Genomic DNA, 24,270 nt, shown 5'->3' with positions numbered 1-24,270 from the left:
TTGGTTAATTGAAAAGTTTTACAGGATCACCTGGTTAAAATCTGGACATGAGCTCATATACTAATGGAAAAGTTCTTTTCATTTATTCACCCTTATTCAAAGGTTTCTTTATTAAAGTCAACATTAAACAACCAATATGATAATAAAGGAAGAGTAAAAGAGCATTTGCAAGACCAAGAAAAGGGTAAGGGCTTATGTAAATGCAAGAGTGAAAAAGCATCTCCCAAGACTCACCTAGGAGATTACTCTACTAGGATGTATGGTTAAGTGGTGATAATATAGTTTGGAAACCAAAACAGATGCAAATATTTAATTCATAGAGCTATGACATTAAGGATGTCTTGGTAAAATTAGCTAATATCTCTGAATTTCATTCTCCAGCTACTAAAATATATCTACACAAGTAGTAACATGATTAAATGAGTTAAATAATATGAAAAGCCTTACAGTATATCTTAACTATTATTAATTTTCTTTCTTGTAAATTCCTCTTTTCATCACCATTTAATAAAAACACACACATTTCTATACAGAACAAGATAGAACGATTAACTCCTAAATGTCAGAGACCACATTGTCTGTCCATCTGTCTATCCATCCATCCGTCCATCCATTTATCTATCTTTCTAATCATATACATATGATTTTTCAGGGTATATCATCTTTGATCTTTATTTTTAACTATTAAGAACATAATACTAATCACTTTAAATGATTCAAGAACAGTAATATACGTAGACGAAAGGAGTATAAGAAGTAATCACAAATAAGGTATTTGTATTTGTGCTTCTCTTTCAACCAAATGTGTTGTACAATATTAAATATTATAACAATATATCGTATATTTAAATAATAAATATATGCACATACAAAGGAATCTTATAAAGATCTTGGGTACAAATGGAATATCATAATTTCCCAAGTTATATTATATATACTCTTTCAGGTAGAATCGTTATTATACAGTGTTACTAAATTTATTTTTTTTAAATGTTTAATCCCTTAAGTTTGGACCAAATCTATTAGGAGGAATCCATGAACAATTTTATACTGTTTGTTTTTATGTCTCTGTGTGTGCTGTTTTCACATAATATTGTATCTGAGAATTATGAATAGATTATAGACTCCTTGCTACTTCCTAAGCTATAGATCAATTACTTGCTTTCTTTGATAAGATTGTGAATGAAGGATTTGAATTCCGAGAGACAGACACTAGTTAAAAGAGTTTTTCAACAAATCCTTTAGCTTATGCTCAAGTTGAGATAAAGCAGTGTTCAGGTACTGCCAATGCTAATTATTAAGCCTTCTGTTGGAGAACATATTCCTTATTTTGATGAGTCATATACTGGTGGAAAGACAACACACACAAATGTAACTTAGATAATATTCTCCATTTCTCTGAAGGGATACAAATTTTAAGGGAAATGTGGTGGCCAAAAGGTGGTCTTAGTTGCAGCATATATATCCCCAAATAGTTTCCCTTGGTGTGTAAATTTCCTAAAAGGAGTACACAGCAACAAATGACATGTCAGCACAAATAAGGTCTTACTGAATCTGAGAAGCTCATTTCTTCCTGTGTAAGGTCCTTGCATGCTCCTGGCTTACATTGATATTCCATATAAATTTATTTACAAAAACAATTGAGACCACAAATAAAGAGTAACTGTAGACATACAGAGCTTCCTGGTTTTCCTCCTAGGTCCCAGATCAAGTTTCTGCTTTCTAGAACCTCACAGATTTGTTTCTTTTTGTTTAAAATACTCTAATTTTCTTGTAGCAGGGGCAGAACAAGAAAACCAAACTCTGTATTAACAAATTAAAAACAAATGGCTAAATAATCAAAGTAAGCTCATGTGAATTATAAATCTTACACAATACGATTTTACTAATGATTAAAAGCATGTAAGCAAAAGCTAGGCAGAGCATTGCTTTCTGAAGGAAATTGTAGCTACAGTATAGCTTGTAAATGTCCCCTTTTCTCCAGCACTAATCACATTTTAGATTAATAGAGGAATTCTAAATAATATGTGCAGAATCATTATTCTTTGGGGAATATGTTTCAGGTTGGGTGCCCTGCAGTTTTATATTCTTTGGGTAGACAGCAAAAATGCATATATGACTCATTCCCATTTTCATACCAACTATTCTAGTCTCCATAAACCAGCAATTCCAATTTTATTTATAAAAAGCCATTGAGAAATACTAGTTTTGCATTGCTGAAAATACAATTTTTTAAAAATTTTGAAATAAGACAATACTTATTATTAATCAAATCCTCAGACTCTGTTCAAATGTTGACAGCTGTCCCAATAATGTCTGTAATAGCAAAAAGATCCATTTCATATTTATGTTTCACTTTTATCTTCAATTTCTTTCAGTCTAAATCAGTCATCAGTGTTCCCTTGCCTTTCATGACTCTGACAGACATTTCTTGGATAGGAAGTCTACTGATAAGTATCATTAGCCTGTTTACAAGTAGGAGGCACTCTTTCTGTAGAACACCACCTCATTAAGGGAGAAATAAGTTTCACCCCTCTTCTTACTCTTTCCTTTCCCACATACTTGCTACCCATGCTCTGTTTCTCCAGGGAAAGGCAACATGAACCCTCATCTTATAACTAAGCTAACAAAAAATAATGAATTCTTAGCTAAAATTCTTTTTCATTTGATTCTCATGTGTTCACCTGGTTGCCAATAAAAATTTTACAGAAATTTCATGTTTGTTTTATCCCCTTCTTGTAACTTGTAAAATTGTATTATAGGAGGGCAAAGGTCTGGCCTTGCAGTACTATGTTATATAAGCATTAGTATTAAATTATAAGACTTACATTTTTTTAGATAAAATTTGGATTATCACATGACAAATGGCTAAGAAGCACTTAGTCCTGCAAGGTTTTTCAGTGTTTCAAAGGCCCTTTGGTACATTCATGCCTATATGTATATTTTATTAAAACATTATTTGTGGATACAATACCCAGAATATATAAAAACATTTTTAACCAATTTCCTACAGAAAGGATTTAATTATGAAAAATAGGTTGTTTCCATTTTACCCTTTAAAAATTCTTAAATCAATAATTTTTGCACACTTCTCATTATTTACTAAGGGGATATTCCTAAAATGTAATCATTCTTTTCTCTTAACTCTTCCATTTGAACTTTATAATATGTTTAAAGTCTCAAAATTGAAAGCTCAAGGCAGTTTTAAATTCAAGGTAGGATACAAAAAACAAATATCAGGATGAACGTTTAGTCAAGGCTTATAATCAAATAATTAGTATCAGAGTTACAGGAATTCTGGAGGGGATAAGCCCTGTGTAAAATTTTAGTATATCAGGCAGAGAAACAGAAGACCATGTACATGAGGTAACAAACAGCGCTATTCAGAGAGTCCATAATCCAAAGAGCAATCTGGCAGGAATATTAACTTGACCACATCCAGTCCACAATGAATGAGAACTCCCAGGATTTTAGTTTGTTTCCACCATCTTTGTAGAAGACTCTGTTTTAAAGTTTTTATCCTCTTTACCTGGATAATCACTCTGGTGATGTGAGAGAAAGTCTCTTTCTTTCCCCCTGTCTAAACCAAGAATTTGAGATTTCCATAATAATATAGAGCTCTACATTCACATTCCTAAAGGGTCCAATATGGTGCTGGATGATGACTGAAGAGAAATTCTGTTATTTTTATGTCTGAAATGGGTCCATTCTATGATCCTTCCTTTGAGAAGGGAAACGCTTCTGTTTGCTTTCAGAGCCTGGAGAAGTAAATAATTAAGATTTTTTTCCCTCATTTTTTCAATCTACTTCTCCATATAACCCTTCTTTCCTTATCAGGGCAGGCAAATAGCAGAGTTCATTTAGCAAGATAAAGATCTTAAAATACACAAATGTTCTATTTAATGGGACTATAACTTGTTTTTGTACCCTTGAAGGTTCTTAATGCGTTTAGACAGGCACAGTAAGTTATTTTAATAGAAATACTAATAAAAAAGAAGAGAGCTTTCAATTTGCGTATCGTGCTGAGCTGAAATTTGTATTTAAATGCATCTGGGGCTCCTTTTGCTAGTTGGTTAGCAACTAATCATGATTATAGTGTTTGATTGCCTAACACCTACAGGCCATTACCAAGAGACTGTTTCTAAGTACTATAGAACCCACATTCCATTGCTGTATTATTTGAATCAAACTTTCATCATAACGTAGACTACAACTGCAGAGCTAGGTAGATACATACATACTTGGATACATATAGATAGATATAGATTTATAGATGTATATTGTAGACATAAGGTAATTTCAGGAAAACACTAAGAATTTGATGGTATAAAATTTATAAAATTAAAGATACAGCCAAGTAAGCAGTGTCATAAATCTTTTTTTTTTTTTAAGTTCCTTTACTACTGCCCCAAAGCAGTTAGGGATCCTACTCAAGACTATTCAAAAGTGACTAAGAGTGTTCAGATGAACCTTAGCCAAATACACAGCTGCATCATTGAATTTTACCCTAGACACACATATTGCACATCTGTTCTTCAGCCTCATTGAACAGCAGACTGCTCCAGTACATCAGATAACATTCATTAGTTCTTTAAAAGAGGAAGTCACCTGCTAAAGTCAGATAGCTATTGATTTTCACCACAGTTTCTGATCTGCATGAAACCTCTATTCTATTTCTAGCCTATTGCAAATAGAACATTTTTAAAGGCATGGTCTATATCTAAGTCAGCACATTGTGTTCACTGAGATAATTTTAATTCCACAGGCTATGCAAGAAGATATGCCAAGTGAAATGACAACAAAAAATAAGAATGAAAAAGAAAAGAGAGAAAGAAGGAAACAAAGGAGAAAAAAGAAAAAGAGGAAGAAAGAGAAAAGAACAACAGTAATTCAGTGATAGTGTTAAGACAAGGAAAATAGCATATATATTTAGCAAGACTGGGGTAAAAAGCACTTCACTTATTATCAGGCCATTACGTGGAAAATATAATTTACTCAGAACCATTCGGAAACATTCATTCAGAGTTAATATTAAGCAAACCAAACATCCTGTCATTTAATTTGTGCATGTCCATCTGAAAATTTAGGCACAATGGAAATAACTCAAAGAAGCTTTTAAATCAAATAATTTTAAACTGTTTTTTATTCCCCTTGGCAAATGTGTGTGACTGTATAAAAGTCTGTATAAATTTAGTGAATGTTTTTTTACATGATTTTTGTTAAGAAAAAAGACAATTACTATGTATTTATTGGAAATTACAGTTCTTATCATAATTTCACTAAAAAATTCTAATAATTGTTGTCCCTGAAATTATAATACAGTTAATACTACCTAGTCAATTCCTTTAAAAAGGGGATATAGGCCTCATGGAACTTAAAATTCTAAAGTGTGTAAAAGAATAATGTAAACAGTAAAGGGACCTCCCTGGTGGTCCAGTGGTTAGGACTCTGCACTTCCACTGCAGGGGACCTGGGTTCCATCCCTGGTCAGGGAACTAACATCCCACAAGCCACGTGGCCAAAAAAAAGATATTTGAAAAAGAAAAAGAATAATGTATAAAAAGAAGTATAGTTTATATCATTCAGGTGGCCATGTCCTCGATATTCCATTAGTCCTGTGTGAATTGCTGTAAATTCCTCAATATGTTTTAATCCCAATCCTTAATCATGACATGTTCTCATGTTTAAAATTATGTATTGTTTATGGCAGGGTTATTCAACTGTATAAATAAATTGACAATCGTTAAGTGGGTTCCAATAAAACAGCCAAGGAAGCAACAATTATAAAAATGAAAAAAAAAATTGTTTACTGGTATATCACAAATGTTAAATGTAAGGTTAAGTGCTATTTTTCCTTTGGAATCCTGTTGTATCAGTCTAGTAAAGCTTGATTTTGCTGTAAAACCAAGCAACCCTTCCTGTGCCTCAGCATGGCTGCTTTGCGTTTACTGCTCTCTAGTGGCTGGAGGCTGCACTGTGGCGTCACAGGTCTAGTGAGCAGTCTATGGTGAGTCCAGCAGGGCCTTGCTGCTAACCCCTCTGGCTACAGGCTCCTTGCGGAGCTCCCAGACTGGTCTTACGGGGATGGCCTCCTCCAATGAAAGGCCAGCTTCGAAGAAAAGGCCAAAGGTAAAAAGTTGCAAGACGAGTTGTACTGCTGTCACAGGAAATGGATGCTGGATTACAAGCATGGCAGCTCAGGCAGCAGAAGTTGCAGGAAGAAGAAAGGAAGCAGCAGAATGCTCTTAAACCCAAAGGCGCCCGACTGCAGAACCCACGACCAGGTCAATAAAAAGCAACTCCTGCCTCCCCCAGAAAAACAAACAAAACAAAACCAAGTAACCCTAAATTCTCACAAGCTTAAAACAATTTAAATTTATTTATTGCTCAGTTGACATGACATTATGAGTTGGCTGGGGGCTCCACTCCATACTGTTGTCTGGTAATTCATCAGAGATGAATAACTATATGAAAGTATTTCTTTTTTTTGTTATTATATAAAGTTATTTAATGGCACTTTGAGCCTATTTATGGCAAATCCAAAATCTTAGACAGATGCTTGCTCAAGTTATATTGTATAAAATTAAAAATAATAATAACCTAATGATAGAACTACCATATGACCCAGGAATTCCACTCGAGTATATATCTGAAAAAAACAAAAACACAAATTTGGAAAGATACATGTACCTCAGTGTTCAAAGCAGCATTATTTACAACTGTCAAGATTCGGAATCAACCTAAGCGTCCATCAACAGATGAATGGATAAAGATATATTCCATACAATGGACTACTATTCAGCTATAAAAAAACAATGAAATTTTGCCATTTGCAACAACTGGATGGACTTGGAGGGCATTATGCTAAGTATCAATAAAATAAGTCAGACAGAGAAAGACAAATGCTGTATGCCGCTACTTATATGCGGAATCTACAAAATACAAAAAACTAGTTAATATAACCAAAAAGAAGCAGACTCACAGATATAGAGAACAAACTAGTGGGAGGAGGGGCTAGATAGGGGTAATGGATTAAGAGGTACAAACTATTATGTATAAAATAAGCTACAAGGATATATTGTACAACACAGGGAATATAGCCCATATTTATAATAACTATAAATAAAGTATAAACTTAAAAATTGTGACATCACTCTGTTATACACCTGTAACTTATATAATTCTGTACATCAACTATATTTCAAAAAAAATAAAGGATTCATGGCAAAAAATAGTAATAACCTATTTCTCTAATCTGGGTAAAATCAAAGTGAGAGCCAGGAAATAAATGTATTCTAAAAAAATTACTTATAGCAGATACTTATACTACATGTCGTAAATATTAAGATTAAGAATTTAAGAAGAGAGAAATAATGAGATAATTGTATTATCTCTGATGAGGGAAGGCCATTTTTTAAATAAGTGCTAGGTGCTGAGGTATCATAGTACATACAAGAGGCTTCCAAAAAATATTTGAAAACCTTTGGTTTTCAGACAAAAATAAAGTTGATTATAAATAATTTCAAGTATTTCATCAATGTTTCCTGAATATTTTCATGAAAATAGTCACAACTTCATTAAAAACCATCTAAAAGATATCTGAACACATAGACTGGTCTTATATATTTTAATAAATAATGTGAATTATTTATTCTATGAAAAAATACATTTGTGTAAATAAGACATTTATTTACTCATAAAATATTAAGTAACAAATTATACTAAATATTGAAAATAGGAGGGTGAAAAGACCTAGGCATAGTTCTTCCCCTCAACAATTTTTATTCTACAAGAGAATACAGAATTTTTAAAAAAGCATTCAAGCTTTCCACAAGTGCTGAAAGAATGTTGTAACAGATAAAGATGAGAGTGAAGGAGTTGTTTTAGATAGAATAACAAGGAGACCTGCATACTGTAGTGAGATTTAAAGTTGATACCTGAAAGATGAAAAGAATTCGTTCATTTCAAGACACAAGGGGAAAGTGTATTGAGGAAAATCTAAGTTAGAAGGATTGACGTGTTCCACAAACTATCTTAAAGCCACACTACTGATTTTAGATCTAATAGCTGAAGACCTTAGAAGTTTTCACTTCCATCCTTACAACAAGAGGAAGTGGGACAAATTGAAAATTAATGACTTATTGTTCTCATTTGAGAATCAGGTTGTAATGTAAGTGACCACTCTAACATCTACAGAGAAAGGCACACCAGGAGATATACAGCAACCAAAATGTACTAGCATGGAGCAGTAGGCACTGGAGCCATAAAATGATAGAACACTTGAACGATAATTTTGATGAATTGCTGCAGGCTGAGTGTCCACTAATGTAAGACTGAGAAACTGCTGAGCCCCATCTCAAATCCCTTCATGCTTTTACACCAATGTTTTGGGTGAGGATTCCTAAGATCACTTTGTGGCTATGGCAGAGGGAAGGGAAGAGATCCTTGTGAAATACACCCAGAGTCCACTTCATTATTCGAGGTATAAATATTTCACTAGAGCACAATTCTGGAACCTAATTCCACCAGAGGAAAGGGAATTCCTCTCCACTCCAGCTACCTCCTACTTCCTGTCTCACCTTAGGTGAGACAGCAGGGGAGGGAGGAAGGCAACGCTTTACAGGGCTTAGCAATTCAAGAAAGTAGATTGGAAATGATGTAGCCAGGAAATTGAATAGGGAGCAGAGTGAAGAAAAACTATACTACCATTAGAGAAGCACTTACAATGGTCGTAATCCCGAGACACAAGCTCACTAAAAGGCTTAGATTTAATCAGCAGACTATAGAACACTTCTCTTGCCTCATACCTTAACCACCATATCAACAGGGCTCCAAGGTAATAACCATGGATTACAGCTGAAAAAGTGTCTTCCTATCTGAGGAAGAGTATACAGGGAATCCAAAGTCCAGAAGAAAGAAAAATCCTTGGATACGGGTGAAATGAAAGCTTAGGTGCTGAGTACAGAGAGTGTTTCAATAAGCAAGAAGATGTGAACTGTTGCTAAAAGTGCTGATAGTTTAGTGTGGTGACCTGATATGTCCATTTAATGTGAAAAGTGGACATCACAGGTGACCTTGACCAAAGTACAGTAACTTCTGTTGTATAATGGAGATAGGAGACAAATTGATATATACTTGCTTACCTTATAATAAATACATGCTCTACCCCAAGAGATTCTGACATTTTATAAAGTGCTAGGTTCAGTCATGTATGTAGTGGAATGATATAAGGGAACAGAGAATGGCAAACAAAAATTGATATCAGTGTTAACTGGAAGTAGCTAGTCTTGATGACAAACGGCCTTTCTATATATCATCTACATAATTAAGACATATCCTCAGAGGGAAATATATATATATATATACATTTATAAAATATGAAAAATCAAATGCTATAGGTTAGCAATCAAGATGAAACTTTAAGATGTAATATTGATAAAAGCATACGATCATAAGCAATTTGGGGCAAAATACTAAATTATGAAAATATAGCATTTTCATTTAAATATTTCCTAAAATATAACAAGGCATCATCACTATTTTTCCTTTAACCTTTTTTTTCAAAATATTGACTACGCATAAATAGAAAATTATACATGAACATATACAATCAAAGAAATTTTATTTAGTGGATCCTGAGCTGCTGTGTATTTTCCTGATTCTGCCAAGAGGAAGAATATCCTTTAGCTGAACAATAAACAACTAAAATTATAAGCTTATTCATTTTTATCTACACAATTTTCAATACATTTCCATTTTTAGGACCATACCATGCCCTTTTCAACACTTTATGTTATAAACATAACACTTGAAAAAAGAAAATGTAGATTTTAGATTGAATAATTCCACATTTATATTTAAAAGTTAAGTAGTATATGCTATGACTTATAGATTAGATAGACACAAACCCAGAATTCATCTAATTGCTTGTCTACTGTCATAAAGACATGACTTCAGTTACTGATGATATCATTTTACATTTGGCTTAACAAATCATGGTAATGGATACAGACATACATTCAAAATAATGCTCATGTTTCCTTTTGTGTGTGTGTGTAGTCACACTTTCGTCTTTATATAATGCAATTTAGGTAACAAGGATATCACAAATAAGTTGGATAATGCCAATATTATTTAGTGGATGTATTTATTAAAATGACTGCTAGAGGGAAAAAAATGTGCCCTTACAATGGTCATGTAACTGTTTCTTGCTGTTACTAGATATCACCCTTACATATGGAAATGTAGAAATCGTAACCACTTATAAAAACGGGTGTCCAATATATATTCATACATAGGTTGGATAGGTTTCTGAATATGCAGAAACGAGGAGATATGGTAAAACATGGATTTATCCCCCATTCAAAAAAGTTGTCTTTTATTTACTCATGTGTTCCAGCAGGTATAATAAAGAAAGATTTAATGATAGCAAGCTCAATTTCTATAACAAATATACCACAAAAAACTAATGGCTCAAACACATAGAAGTTTATCTCACTCTGACAGTTCAAGAAGGGTATTTATGTTAGGGGGCGTCTCTCTTCCACATTTTGATTCAGAGACCCAGCTTCCTTCCATTTTCTATCACCACCAAACCTAGAGTCTCAGAAACCTCTTAAACCATATAGTGAAATGGGAAATAAATTGAGGAAGAAGAAATTCTGTTTTTTATAGCCTTGTCCTGGAAGTAACACAAAATATCTGCTTCCATTTTATTGGTAATAACAAGTAACATGACCATACTTATTGTAAGAAGATAGAGAGGTTGGTGGTATGAGGCTGAGGTGAGGTGTGGGGGGGTGCTTGAAATGTAGCTTTTTGAAAAAAGCTAAGCAATTACTTCCCAGAAACCTTCATACTAATAAGAAAGGGGAATGTGTTTTGGCTAACACTTAGCAATCCTCGCCACAGTCCAACCTCTGGCCAGAAGAAATTTGTTTACATTCATTTTTTCTTTTTTCAAGGGATATGATACACTTAGCCCCTTCCCAAGAGAGAAGGCCTGAAGCTACATCCCTTTTCTACCTGCAAGTTCAGGGTCTCTGTGTGACAGTTTTCTCTATCAGGTACAGATGTGTTTCTTCATGTTTTCATAGTCCATAAACTACAAGTCAAGCAAATTACCCTACCTCTATCCAAACCATCATAGAGCGGAGACTGAAAAATCACAATTAATACTCAGACTAGATAAGAGAAGAATGAGGACACAATAGTCACTCGTTGGTAGCAAAGATGTAATCCTACTGCACAGGAAAAATGGAGACTCCAACCTGGCAGAGGAAAAAGTTCTTCAATTAGATCCTGGATCTGTTTTCTGAGAGGAACTCTTCTATCAACATCTAAGGACGATATTCTTTTGGAGAGCTGTAAATCGTGCGCAGTTATTTCCTAAATGGGCCAATTACAAGGAGGCAAAGATGTTTGAGAATTCTGGAAGTCAAAATCTTCCTAATGACTAAATTCTGGAATGGAAGAATGAGGACCTTGGTAAACCCAATCTTTGTTACAATGTACCACGTAAAAAGCCAACTTTTCAACAAAAAATTATGAGACATGGAAATAAATACAAAAGTATGCAACAACTTGGGAAAAAATTAGCCAGAAAAATATATCTCTGAGCAGGACCAGATATTAGAACTAATGAACAAAACTTTTAAATCAGCTGTATATGTATATTTAAAGAACTAAAAGAAACTGGGTTAAATAAAGGACAAATGACAATTATGTCTCATCAAATATTTAACACCAACAAAGAGAAATAATGTAAAAGCACCAAATGGAAGTTCATTCTGAAAGTAAAAGGTAGAATACGTGTAATAACAATATTAGAAAAGCTCAACAATAGATTTGAGCTAGAAGAAGAATCAGTGTACTTAAAGAAATGTCACTATAGATTATCCATTCTCATGAACAGAAGGAAAATGAAAGGAGAAAAATAGAGCCTCAGTGACTGTGGGACCCTGGTGACCAAATCAGCATATGCACAAAGGAAGCCAGAGAATGAGAGAAGAAAGTGAAAAAGGTAGAAAATCATTTGAAGTAAGAATGAAAATTAATCTACATTTCCAAGAAGCTCAGCGACTCCAAGAAGAATAAACACAAAAAAGATCCACACCTAGATACATTATAGCGAAGCTGACAAAAGTCAAAGAAAATCTTGAAAACAGTGAAAGACAAACAATTTATCACATACAAGGGATCTTCAGTAAGATTAACATTTGACTGCTCTTCAGAAACCATGGAGGTCAGAAGACAAGAAAATGGGATCCTTGAAATGTGGTTAAGAAAAAGATTTTCAACAAGATATTGTATATCTAGCAAAACACTTCAAAAAATAATGGAGTTATTAAGACATTCCAAGATAAATAAAACGGATAAAATTTGTTGCTAGCAGCCCTGTCCTACAAGAAATACTCAGGAAGTTCTTCAGGCTGAAATTAAAGGTTACTAAACAGTGACACAAATCTACATGAAGAAATAAAGATTGCTTAAATAACAGTAACTACATGGATAAATACAGACAATAGTATAAATGTATTTTGTAACCCTTTTATTCTCTTATTTAAAAGAAAACTGGCTAAAACAATAATTATAAATCTATGTTGACTGTCTGACATAGTGTATAAAGACAAATATGTGGGTTTTTTTCCTAGGAATTTAAGGAGTTCACTATTTGAAAATCAATCAATGTAATATACCATAAAGGAAAATGTATGATCAGCTTAATAGATTAGAACAAAAGACTTGAAAAAGTCCAACACTTCTTCATGATTAAAAATAAAACTCAATACAATATGAATTGAAGAGAATTTCCTCAATCTGATATAGACCATCTATAAAAAGACTCACAGCTAGCATCATAATTAATGAGGAAAAACTTATTGCTTTCCACCCTGAGATTAGGAACAAGACAAGGATTTCTGTTCTTGTCACTTCTACTGTATATTTTAGTGGCAATTCTAACCAGAAAAATCAGATTAGAAAGTGAAACAAAAGTCATACAGATTGTAAAGGAAAAAGTAAAACTATCTCTATTTGCAGTTGACATGCTTTTGTTCACAGAAAATCCCAGAGAATACAATGAAATACTATGAGAACCAAGATGTGAGTTGAGCAAATTTATAAAATACAAAGTCAGTATATAGAACTCAAGTATATATCTATGCATAAGCAATAAAGAATTAAAAATGAAATTAAGAAAAAATTATTAGCAGCAGCATCTAAAAGAATAAAATACTTAGGAATGTAGTCTACAAAGGACATGCAAGATGCATACACTGTAAACTAAAAATTACCTTTGCCAGAAATTACAGACCTGAATAAATGGAAAGACATCCCATGTTCATGAATTGAAAGACTTAATATTGTTAAAATGTCAAGAATCCCCAAATATATTTACAGATTCTAGGCAATCCTTAACAAAATCCCAGTTGCCTAAATCAGCAAGCTGATCCAAAATTATTTATGGATATTCAAGTTACCCAGAATAGTCAAAATAATCTTCAAAGAAAAAAAAAAAAATGAATGACTCATTTTCAAAACTTACTACAAAGTTTCATTAAGTAAGATAGTGTGGTACTGGCACAACTATAGACATATAGATCATTGGAATAGAATTGACAGTCCAGAAATAAATTCTTACATTTATTTACGATAGATTCATTTTCAACGAGGATGTAAAAATAATCTAAAGGGGAAAGAGTAGCCCTTTCAACAAATTGTTTCTGCGTTAATTGGATATCGAAATGCAAAAGAATAAATTGAACTCCCTCACACCATGTAAAAAATAACTAAAACTGAAGCAAACACTAAAATATAACACCTAAAATTACAAAAGTCTTAAAGAAAAACGTAAGAGTCCATTTGCACTACCCTACGTTAAGCAATAGTTTCTTAGATCTGAGGCCAGAAGTCCAAATGACAAATTAATTAAATAATTTGCATCAAAATTAAAAGCTTTCATACTTTAAAGGACATCATTAAGGAAGTGGAAAGATAGCTCAAAGACAGGAGAAAATATTTGCAAACCACATATCTGACAAGACCTGTGCATCTAAAATATGTAAATACCTCTCACAGGTCAATAATCAAGACAAATAGACCAATTAAAACTAGACAAAGGATATAAACAGAAGTCCTCCAAAGAGGATATGCATTAAGGAGATGCAAAACAAAACCACAATGAGCTACTGCTTTACATCCACTAGGATGGCTACAAGCAAAAAGATAATAACAGATGTTGGTAAAAATTGAGACTCTCATACATTGCTGGGGGAATGTAAAATGGTGCAGCTGCTTTATAAAACAGTTCGGCAGTTCTTCAAAAGGCAAAACATAAGATATCATATGACTCAGCAATTTCACCCCTAGGTGTATGCCCAAGTGAAGGGAAAACATTTATCCTCACAAAAACGTATGCAGGCATGTACTTAGTGGAATCATTGATAATAGGCAGTATAAGAAACTCAAATGTTTATCATCTCATGAATAAGTAAAATGTGATATACCCATACAATGTAATACTATTTAGCAATAATAATGAAGAACAGAGATTCTTTAAACATTTGAAAACATTATGATAAGTGAAAGAAGCCAGTTGCAAAATACCCATACGCTGCATGATTCACTTTATATAAAATGCCCAGAACAGCCAGATCTCTAGAGACAGAAAGAACTTCAGTGTTTTCCAAATTCTGGGGGAAGGGTAATAGGGAGTAACTAAGTATAGAGGGTTTTTTTTGAGTGATGAAATGTTTTAAAAGTAAAACGTGGTGATGACTGGACACCATCTTTAAATATACTAAACCACTGAAGTGTACAGTTTAAAATGGTGAATTTTATATGTTAATTGTATCTCAAAATGCTGTTAAACTAAAACTGTAAAAAAAAAGGCTTTTTTCTTTTTAGGGTTTTTGTTTTTAGAATATATAATAGTTCTTTTACATAAAATATTCATTTTAGCAAGTTATTTCATTATTGATATTTTAAATTAATAAATATTTTAAAGTTAACAAAAAAAAAACTTTCCAAGGCTTACTTATGGTTACTTCATCAACATATTTTCTTAAAGAAACATTTGATACTTGCTTTAATTAGTCCCATATTTTAATAACAACACCAAGTGCTCTTTGGAATCCAGAGTTCTTATACATGCTTTGTTTCTTTTCTTCTTTGCTTTTAAGCCTCCTTATATAAACTGAATGTGAACTTTAAGACATCTGAAACCAAAGACTTACTGAGAATGCAACATCTTTAATTTGATCCTTGCAGCAGGACAGAGTTCCTGTGACTGAAAAATTATAAAGTGATTTTGCCACTCAATGCCCATTCCAGTTTTATCTCCTACTGTTTGAAATCTAGATGCAGTTACCTTCTCCAACATTTCAAGACTATCACTCTCTTTCATGCATCCAACGAATGCATAAAGTTCTCTCTTTCCTCCAGTGTCTTCCTAAAAACAACACAGAAAGTCGACAGACAATATTTTGGTTCTTTTGAAACCATCTTCCCTACAGATTGTAGACTCCATTGTGCTTGGTGTGCTTTCTATTATTGTAGAAATCATTTTATCAAAAGCTTTCCATAACACAATATATGTGTCCATTTTATTTCAGGCTATAATAGCTTCTTCTTAGTATCTGCTACCCAAATTTTAAAACAACACTACATATTATATTGAGGAAGTTCCCTTATAGTACTTGTTTGTTGAACATATTTATTGAGGATAGGTGTCAAATGTTTTTATGCATCTTTTAAGATGGTCATGTAAACATCACCTTAAATCTGTTTCTATTGTGAAATACTTTGAGTTTTAATCCAACCTTGCATTTATAAAATCAACTCCACTTCATAATATGTATTGTATTATCCATTTTATATGTTGCAATATTCAATCTACTTATATGTTAAAAATTTGGCCTTGTTTGTTGTTTTTTAGCCTCACCTCTTGTCAGACTTCAGTTCCCCAACCAGGGATTGAACCTGGGCCATGGCAGTGAAAGCCCAGAAGGCATTTTGTTAATGAAGGATATTTGGGATATTTGGTATTAATTCTTTCCTTTTATCTTGCCAGTTTTTAAAAAATTTTTACAAAATATGTAGTAATAAATTCCAAACTCATTTCATACATCAGTAAGTTGGCTTTCTTCTTTTCTTGATTAGCCTTGTTAAGGTTTTATCAATTATTTTATTACTTTTCTGTTATCTACTTTATTAATTTCTGCTCTCTATTATTTGCTCTCCATTTATTTAATGTTTCATTTGCCCATATTTTATAGCTTCTTAAAATAGCTTACAATTTAATTATTTTTTTCTTCTAAAATAAGCACTTAGAGCTGAACTCCAAAAGTTATTATATGTTGTATCTTCATTTTCATTCAAGACAAGCATTATATTTTTCCTCCTCTGAATTCTTGTTTGCTCCATGGGTTAAGAAGTGAGTTATTCTCTAAAATTGAAATTTTTCTACATATCTTGTTTATTTCTAAATTCATTCTATTTTTCTTTTTCTTATTTTAAAGGCTTTGGAGAAATAAAACATCCCTGGTTTCATCAGTGTTCCTGTAAAAAGCCCTAACTTTCTGGAATACTTCATATACCATGAGAATTAGACTGATAGCCATTTTTAAATTAAATTTCTCTGATTTGGAAGTACAATAAAGCTTATATTATCTCTATAAAATGCCAAATGGTTACAACCAGTCTAGGTCCCTAGGTTAAGGTCCAAGGTGCTAGAGAACCTGGATTGTTATCTTCTTATTTACATTTCTGAAAGTTGGGAGATCTTGAACTTCGAGATATCTTGAGGTCATAAATAGTCTAGATGCATGGGGCTATGGGCTCCTGTAAGATTTATTTATTTTCTGTCCCTACAGCTTTTTGTTTTTTTTTTCCAAGAAAATCATCTAAATAAAATCATATGCTGTTGCCTTTGAGTAAATCATTTTCATCCAATGGATTTGAGAGGAATCAACATTGTTGGGTGCATTCACAGTTTATTTTTGAGTATTATTCCATTGTATGGATGTATAACAGTTTATTCTTTCCTAAATGAGAAATATTTGGACTATTTCCAAAGTTTGGCTATTATGAATAAAGCTACCATAAACATCCATATTCAGATTTTATGTGAACATAAGTTTTCTTTTCCCTAAGATAAATAGGAATAGGGTAACTGGATCATATGATAAGTGTATGGTATTATATGGTAAGTTTAACCTTATAAGACACTGCTAAAAGTTTTCCAAAATGACTAGAACACTTTTGCATTCCTACCAGCAATATGAAAAAGTTTCTGTAACTCTGAATAGTATATACGGTGTAGTCAATTTTCTTGATAATAGTCATTCTAAAAGTTATAGAGTGGTACCCCGTTGTGGTTTAAACATTAATTTCCGTAATGACTAACAATGTTAAACATATTTCCATGTGATTATTTGTCATCTATATATCTGTAATTGTAAAATATCTTCTCAAATAATTTGGCACCTTTATTTATTCTTTTAATATTTTTTTAGAGTTTTTGTTATATCTTGGTCATAGTCCTTTATGAAATACATAATTTGAAAAAAAAAAAGAAGAGTTTATCATCAGAAACACTATAAGCCAGAAGACAATAAAACATCTGTACAGTGATGAAAAATACAATGATAAATCAGAATATGTATCCAGCTATCTTTTAAGAACAAAAGTAAAATAAAATGTATTCAGATAAAAAATTATATATATGTGTATATATATATATATACACATATATATATAATTTTGTGAATATATTTTCCAAGAGTGTGGCATATTTTTTTTTATTCTACTAAGAGTGGTTTTCAAAGAGCAAACATTCCTTGTTTTGATAAATTAGATATTCATAATTTATGATTTTCTTCCTTTATGGATCATAGTTTTTAGGGTGCATATAAGAAAATTTCACCTAGCCAGAAGCCATAAAGATTTTTTTCCATGATTTTCATTTTGAGTTTTATAGTTTTTGGTTTCACATTAAGGGCTAGAATCCATATTGAGTTAATTATTGTATATAGTGGGTAGAAGGATAGAGGTTTATTTTTTTCTTATGGATGTCCAATTGTTCTAGTATCATTTATTGAAAACTATATTCTATTTTTGTTGAATTGACTTCACACCCCTTTAGAAAAACACTGGGTCATGTATGTATGGGTTTATATTTAGCCTCTATTCTGCTCCATCATTTTGTATGTTTTTTTTCTCTTTCTAAAACCACTCAATTATTATAGCTTTAAGTAAGTCTTGACATTAGGCATTAAGAGTCCTCCAAAACTTTTCTCATATTTCAAAAATTGTGTTGGCTCTTCCAGTTATTTTGCTTTTCTGTACACATTTTTTAATGAATCTATCAAGTTCTAAAAAAAATATCCTGTGATTTTCTTTGAAACTGACTGAATTGGTCACTTTAAGGAAAGCTGACAACTTACAGAAATTAAGTCTACTAATCCAAAAACACAGTAAATTTCTGTATTTATTTCTTTATTTCATCAGCATTTTACAATTTTAAATACATAAATGCTTCACATATTTTGCTGTGTTTAAACCTAAGTATTTCATGTTTTAGGTGGTACTGTTAATGGCACTTCTCAAAATTTTTAATTACTATTGTTCATTGCTGTTATATACAAATATAATCAATTTTTGTATAGTGCCATTATATTTGATAAATGGCTAAATTCACATATTGAGTTCTATTAAATTTTTAGATTATTTTAGATTGCTTTTTTGTAGGTAATCAATATGTTTGCAAATATAGAAATAGTATTATGTTAAATAGGATGATAATGGCAGACATCTTTTTTTGTTCCCAATCCGGGTGGAAAAGCATTCAGTTCTCTTCAATACTTGTGATGATAGTTGTAGACATCTTCAGTAAGATGAATATTCCTTTCGATTCTAGCTCTATGAGGTTTTTTAAAATCATGACTAAATTTTGAATTCTATCAAATGCTATTTCTACTTCTAGTGAGAGGATCATAATGTTTTTCTTCTTTATTATGTTAATATGTGAATTACATTGATTGACATTTGAATGTAAAAACAGCTTTGCATTCCCAGCATAAATCTTATGTGACCATGGCATATTATTCCTTACGTATATTGTCAGCTTTGCTTTTCTAATATTGTATTGATTTTTCTCTTTTTGCATCTCTGTCCAGAAGATGCTCTGTCATTTATTTTCCTTAAAATATCCTTTTCCACATTTGACATCAGTGTAATGTTAACCTTATAACCGAGTTAGAATATTTTCCTTTAGTCTACAAGAATTTGTGCAGAATTGATGGTATTTCTTTCTTAAATTACTGGTAGGGTTTGCAAGGCAAGCCACACGAGACTTACAACCTTATGTTGTAAGGTTCTGACTATGGATTCACTTGCCCTAATAGATATAGGGCTATTCAGGTTGAATATTTCTTCATGAGTAATCTTTCAAAGTTTCTTTCAAAGAATGTGTCTATCTTACCTAAGTCACCAATTTGTGGGCATAGATTAGTTTGATTTTACTTCTCTGTAGGCCAGAGAATATACTTTACATGATTTCAGTTATTTAAAATTGTTAAGGTTTTGTTTATGGCCCAGAATATAGTCTATCTTAGTGAATGTTCCATGTATATCTATTTCTGTTTCTCCATTTCTTTTCTTTTAAACTATTTATGTCTTAAACATTGATTTCTAGTCAAAACAATTTTTTAAAAGAAGAATAAACTTTGAGGTCTCACAATTTATGATTTCAAAACTTACTACAAATGTATTGTAATCAAAAGAATGTGGCACTGTCATAAAGACAGACATATACACCAATAAAAAAAAATAGCCCAGGGCTTCCCTGGTGGCGCAGTGGTTGAGAGTCCACCTGCCGATGCGGGGACACGGGTTCCTGCCCTGGTCCAGGAGGATCCCAAATGCTGCGGAGTGGCTGGACCCATGAGCCATGGCCGCTGAACCTGTGTGTCCGGAGCCTGTGCTCCTCAATGGGAGAGGCCACAACAGTGAGGGGCCCATGTACCGCAAAACCCAAAACAAAACAAACAAAAATAGCACAGAAGTAAACCCTCACGTATATGGTCAAAGAATTTGGACTAGGTTGCCAAGACCATTCAATGGGGAAAGGATTTTTTTTCAACAAATAGTGTTAGGGAAACTAGATATATATCTGCAAAAGAAAAATTTGGACCCTTATTTACACCATATGTAAATGTTAACTCAGTATGTATCAAAGTTCAGAACATAAAGCTCTTAGAAGAAAATATAGTGGAAAAGCTTCATGATGTAAATTTGGCAATGATTTCTTAAATATGACCCCAAAAGCACAGGCAACAAAAGAAAAAATAGATCAATTAGTCTTTCAAAATTAAAAACTTTTGTGCATCGAGGGAAATATTAACAGAATGAAAAGGCAAACCATGGAAAGGGAGAAAATTGAAAATCAGATATCTGATGAGGGATTAGTATCCAGAATATATAAAGAACTCTTGTAATTCAACAACAAAACTAACAACCAGTTTAAATACAGACAAAGTACTTGAATAGACATTTCTCCAAAGAAGACATTAAAATGGACAATAAATACATTAAAATAAGCTTAACAACACTAATCATTAAGGAAATGTTAATCAAAATCACAAAGAGACAGTTCAACATACCCATTATGAAGGCTATCAAAACAAACAAACAAAAAATCAGACAAAAAAAACCCCCCAGAAAATAACAAGTGTTGGTAAGGATATGAAGAAACTTGAGCCCATGTGCATTGCTGGTAGAAATGTCAAATGGTGTAGTCACCATGGAAAATAGAATGATGGTTCCCAAAAAAAGTACACATAGAATTACTATTTGATTCAACAATTTCACTACTGGATGTAGATACTCAAAATAATTGAAAGCAGGGACTCAAACAGATGTTTGAACAGTCATTTTCATACCAGCAATATACCCTATTCTCTAGTTAAAAGAGGAAACACAAGTGCCCATTAATAGATGAATGAATAAACTAAATCTAGTATATATATACAGAATATTATTCAACCTTAAAAAGGTAGGAAATTCTGGCACATGTAACCATATGGATGAACCTCAAGGACATTATGCTAAGTGAAATAAGCCAGTCACAAAGACAAATTCTATATGACTCCACTCATTTGTCATGTCTAGAATAGTCAAATTCGCAGAGACAGAAAGTAGAATGGTGGTGGCCAGGGGTGAAGGCGGGGGAAAATGTGGAGTCAATATTCAAAGGATATGGAATTTAGTTTGGGGTAGATTAAAAAATGTTCTGGAAATAAAGACGGTAACGATTACACAACAATATGAATGTACATAATGTCACTGAACTGTATAGTTATAAATGATTAAAATGGCAAATTTTATGTTATGTATATCTCAACACAACTAAAAATGGGTTTCTAGTAGAGATCTTGGTTTTTTCATCCCATAATATAATCTGTGTCTCTTAAGCCATTTAAAGGTTTATTTTTATGTGATTGTATTAAAATATACCATCTTGCTGTTTTCTCTTTGTTCCATTTGATTTTCCTTGTCTCATTTTCTGCCTTCCTTTTTGTAACTGGAACTTTTTTGTTTAACATTCCATTTTATCTCTCTACTGACCCTATTGACTAATACTTTGTGCCTCTTTTAAAAATGCTTCTAATAGTTGCTGTAGGGTTTACTATGTATTACAATAACTTAATTAATTGGGGTTTATCTTTAAATAATATTTTACCATTTTACCAGTAGTGTAAGGATCTTACAATACTATATTTCTAATACTATATTTCTAAGTCCTCTCTGCTATCCGTTTTTCTATTGTTGTTATACATTTTATTTTTACATATTTCTAAACACATACACATTGCTGCTACAATTTTGCTTTACTTACATTTTAGAGCCATTTAACAAGATTCAATTTCCAGCATTTTAAATTTTTTTGTGTAAAGTCAGGTTGCTCTTTGATACCATATCTTTTCTGCTGGAATAAATACTTTTTAACATAACTCATACAGTATTTTTGCTGGCAATAAATTCCCTTAATTTCAATTTATCTGAAACCAATGTTATTTCTCCTAAATTTTAAAGGTAGATCTATATATTTTTTATGATTATAGCATTTTAGAGTGACATATTTTATTATTTCATACTATCTCAGGCAGACATTTCATACCAATCTTCCATGACTATCAAAGTGAGTGATAAGGTTTTCATTTTTGTCCTTATGAATGCCACTATGTTTTAGGCTAATTGTGACCAACAAGTATTGATAATCATTTTTATTCACAGGTAAGAAACTGATTTTATTGCTTTATAATAACCCCCACAAAACTTAGCCTCTTAAAACAACCATTTATTTAAGTCATAATCCTGAGTAGTTTTGATCTAAGCAGGCCTCATTTGTTCTCATCAAATCTTGCTCATGTGTCAATGGTTATTTATGTTAATTGGGGGTTTCTGGGCTACAGTTTACTTCAGTTACATATCTGGAAGTTGGCTATCCATCTGTTGGGGAATCCTAATTCTCCATAAGGATTCTTATCCACCTGCACATGAGCCCGATCTTGTTTATATGGTAGCAGCTTTCTGCAGTATGAGGAAAAGCTATAAGATATCTTGACACCTGTGTAAAAATCAACAAAACAACCATCTGCCATAAGAGCTGAGATCAATAGAATTGATGAAAGAAGAGACAAGGTGTTTGGAATTCCTTGGGGCTTTCCCCCTTTTTCCTGTTGCTAACTGGTCAAATGACTATAAAAACAACACAGCTATCCTTTTTCCTTTCTTCTTAAATGTATGAGATTGAATTGAAGCTCCTCTAAAACCCCTCCAGATATAAACGTTAGAATTCTGTTATCATTAACCAGTATTTCAACTTATTTCTCTGTCATTTAAGATAATAATAAATATTATCTTTCAATTGCTAAGAATGTAAAGATATGAAATACAATGTAAATTAAATATTTCTCAATGTTTGAGGGGAGAAATCTGCATAGAACTATGCCTTTACCATGTGCCACAGTGACATAAAGGTGAGATTAATATCTATGAGTTAAAAATTAGTGTTTGACTAGATTACTTTAAAATGTCTTTCATTTTGGAGGGTTCACCTATATGTTACTTGCATGTAAAACTAAGGCTAACACTTCAAAATATGGCTGGTAGAGTACTTGTAAGCATAGAGGTAATGCTTTACCTGACACATTTACACGATATTTATTGCATTTACTGGGATGACATTAGCAGAATGTGTATTACCAGTTTTCTAATAACATAAAATATCTCTTCATCCTCATAGCATGTGCCATTTTACCATCTATTAGAAATTTCATACACATAAACAAGTGCCTAATCAAAAAATCATCACATATTTGAGAAAAATGGACACCATAAAAGAGAGACTAAATCAAATGAAGAATTAATACCTGATAAAAAGTTGCTAGCTAGATCAGAAGTTCAAAATATATTATTTTACATTATAGTCATTCTATCAATCTGTCATCTATACCTTCCATCATCCTAAATGATATTTTCACACCATCTTCCCTCCTTTCAACCTTCCTCCACACAATCTTTACTATCTATTTATATGGTTGATTTCTACATCAATGAGAATGTTGAAATAGAGTCCCATTTGCATTTAGAGTATTTGCTGATATGTAAAATCTTACTAATGCCATCTTATTAACTGCTTTGTAGTTTTGTAGTTCCATTGTTTCTTTTTCCTCTGTTTCTGCCTACCTTTGTAAATTGGTGATTTTCCGTGGTGGTATTCTCTGATTTCCCATTCATTGTCTTTTGTGAATCAACTTTAGGTTTTTGCTTTGTGGTTATCATGAGGCTTACGAAAAATACCTTATATATAAACAGTCCATTTTAAGCTGAGACCAACTTAACTTTGATTGTGTACAAAAGCTTTACCCTTTTACTCCCCCCTTTTTACTTTTTTATAACAGTTTTCCTCTTATTACGGTGTGTATCCATTAAAAGTTATAATATTTATAGTTATCTTGATACTATTTTCCCTGAATTCTGATACTATAGTTGATTTGTTAACATACCATCCTATTACAGAATTGGATTTTTCTAAATCTGACTGTATATTTACCTTTACCTCAGTGTGTTGTATTCTTTCCTATGTTTTTATGTTACTAAATATAACACTTCATTTCAGCCTGAAAAACTCCTTTTAGCATTTCAGACAAGACAGGTCTGTTAGAGATGAACTCCCTTAGCATTTGTTTGTTTGTATGGGAAAGT

General features: G+C 32.3%; 1 pseudogene; it reads left to right on the top strand.

The window, feature by feature from the left end:
- The first annotated feature begins 5,930 nt into the window (after nucleotides 1-5,930).
- Nucleotides 5,931-6,292, top strand: LOC114899759 (annotated as a pseudogene).
- Nucleotides 6,293-24,270: the final 17,978 nt, after the last annotated feature.

The sequence above is a fragment of the Monodon monoceros genome, unplaced genomic scaffold (assembly GCF_005190385.1).
Source record: "Monodon monoceros isolate NGI ecotype Baffin Bay Population unplaced genomic scaffold, NGI_Narwhal_1 Super_Scaffold_18, whole genome shotgun sequence".
Lineage (NCBI taxonomy): Eukaryota > Metazoa > Chordata > Mammalia > Artiodactyla > Monodontidae > Monodon > Monodon monoceros.
Note: the sequence above shows the minus strand (reverse complement) of the source record. Positions and strands in the feature narration are given on the sequence as shown.